Genomic DNA, 2771 nt, shown 5'->3' with positions numbered 1-2771 from the left:
ATATATATATATATATATATATATATATATATATATATATACATACACATGTATGGTTCAAATTTACAGAAAACAAAAGACAAGGCCAGCTGAGGAAACAACAAGCAGGCGTATTAGTCCGACGCTCGGGAAAAATGGAAATATTCTTTGACGTTTCGAGCCTACGCTCTTCGATAGAAAGGGTTAAGAGGAAATAAATGAAGAGAGAAGGGAGAAAAAAGAAACGGAGAGAGAAAAAATGTGAGGGATAACGGCTCATATACATATATAAATATATATATACATATAGCAATATTAACTCTGAGCGAAAAGTGAACAGTAGCAGCACAGAATCGTGAAGTACATTTGCCATCTAAATGTGGCGGTCCCATAGGGGACGATGCAACTTTTGTTCGTAGCACCAGGATGACATATATATATATATATATATTTATATATATATATATATATATATATGAGAAATTACCAATAACAGGCAATTTCTAAACGCTAGAAGGCAGTCACAAACGACCGAAAACCAAAGTAAAACATTTCAAAGGGAAGAAAAAATAAAAACTTTTACCTTATTTTTAACGGTTAGACCTATAGGTTTCGAATTTTTTTAGTAAATAAAAAAAATTACTAGACAAATTCTCTTCAGTAACCAGCCGTCAAAGATTAACGTATAACTATGAGACAAAAGGCAGAAAGCACATGTCTCGCCAGATATATGGTATAATTTTTTCAAAATCCACTGCGCAGACGCAGTTTCAGTCGGCAGAAAATGGAAAATGCCGAAACGAACTTTGAAATGCTAATATCAAATACTCGAGTATATATAAAAAGGGTAGCAAAACTATATGTGTATATTAGTGCAAACTCCTCAATCAAGTCCTATTCAATACTCATGATACCTAGCGCTAGAATCGAAGAATTAATTCTTAAAAGTAATATTGAACAAATGCTTTCATTAACAATATGGCACACACGAAAACGTCATTTTGCAGCAACTTTTGTCGATTTTTTTCTAACCTAATTGGTTGTATATAAACGTGAAAACCATTCAAAATATACTAAATTTCTATAGAGTAGGACGTCAATTTAGTAACACAGTTACAGTTATCTCTAGGCATGGATGACAAGTGACCGTGAGTTGAAATTTTCCCATGCGACCTGCGGAAATTTCTGAATGGCGCATATACCGAAGAAATTTCTTTGAAAATTTTAGTAATGCGGCCCTCAATCAATCACTATCGCTCATTTCTTTATTCCACTTCTACATTTTAGTTAATCTTTATTTCTCATTCTTTCGTGTCAGACCGATTTTTCAATCACTCCTTATCACTCATTTCATTTCACATCATTCTTTCCATCAATCACTTAGAGCGCTCGTTCCTTCGTTCTACCTTTTCACAAAATCATTCATTCTTTCCTTCAAATGTTCCTTCATTCGTTTACCTCTGATAAAACTTATGAATACAGTAAGATGCCAGGTGTACTTCGAGGAGACACTCATGTCTCATATATCTTAGTAATTGTTATGGTCTATGCAATGTGTAAATATATCTGCTAGAAGTAGTTTTTAACTGATAAAACCTTGTCAGCTGTAAATTGCAAACAAATTTTGCATGTACGCCTTCAAAATGAGTCTCTAAAAATCATGGAATTAAAGACCTGATCCCCCCCCCCCACCAACAATTTTATATAAGCTCCCTAGAGCTCAGCTTCCTATAGTCACAGACTTTTATTTTCTGGCATATGATATGAGAAACAAAAGAACCTTTTATTTTTGCAACAAAACCCTTGAATTATAATGGGTAGTAGAATACATTTACCTCTATTTTTTATCTCAGGAATAGAATTACACGACTACTCTTCAAAACATTTCACTGAAACAGTTCTGTTCTATAATAGCGAAGTCTGGACTATAATAAGAACACTATAGTAGACGTTGAGACAGTTCTAGTGTATAGCTGTAAGTCTTGAACAATATCATAAACACAAGCAGAATAGTAGATATTAAAACAGTTCTGTTATATCGTAGCGAGGCTTGGAGAATAACAGGAAAGCTAACACAAGGGCAGACATTAAAAACAGTTCTGTTTATATTTTGAGATGTGGACAGTGACAGAGGAGCAGACGTTTAAATAGTTTTGGTCTCTAGTGACAAATCTTGTGTAGCAGCAGGCATTAAAACGGTTAGCGAGACCTGGACAACAACTGGAACGCTATCAGAAGAGATATAAACGATAGACATCGCTTATTTTCACGATTTCTACTTGCTGTTCATTATCCACAAAGAATAATTAAGGCATAGAAATGAATTACAAGAGCTAAGATATTACTCAGATGATAACATTTTACCGGACATGTTGTGTGAGATTAACTAATTTTACTAGTCGCCATTTTTGACTCATAAAAGTCAAGCTACGGAGCCATATTGGATAGGAGATGTTTTATGAAAGACATTATATTTCTTTAAGTTAATGAGGGTTTTGGTTAAACGTAATATTAGATTTAATATTAATGAAGCTGTTGACCTTACCATTGACAGAGTTTGAAGGGGAAAGTTGACTGGTTAATTTTCAGTATATATTTTTGAAGTTATCAACATAACTTCTTAAAGAAACGGAAGTGGACATCGAAGATATGTGTGTGTGTGTTATATGATATATAAGCATGCAGTCTTTCTTTGTCATTCTGTATTGATTTGTTTTCTAATTCCAATTTCGAAATAGTGTTTACAAATGTATGATGCTCAATTATACACGCACACGCGCGCGCACGCGCAC

At 33.9% G+C, this 2771-nt stretch overlaps 1 long non-coding RNA gene across 2 annotated transcripts in view; it reads right to left on the bottom strand.

The window, feature by feature from the left end:
• The window catches only part of LOC128249805 (uncharacterized), a 284671-nt gene that overhangs the window by 224416 nt on the left and 57484 nt on the right, over positions 1 to 2771 (bottom strand). The window lies entirely within an intron of this gene.

The sequence above is a fragment of the Octopus bimaculoides genome, chromosome 18 (assembly GCF_001194135.2).
Source record: "Octopus bimaculoides isolate UCB-OBI-ISO-001 chromosome 18, ASM119413v2, whole genome shotgun sequence".
Classification (NCBI taxonomy): domain Eukaryota; kingdom Metazoa; phylum Mollusca; class Cephalopoda; order Octopoda; family Octopodidae; genus Octopus; species Octopus bimaculoides.
This window is presented reverse-complemented; position numbering and strand designations above follow the sequence as displayed.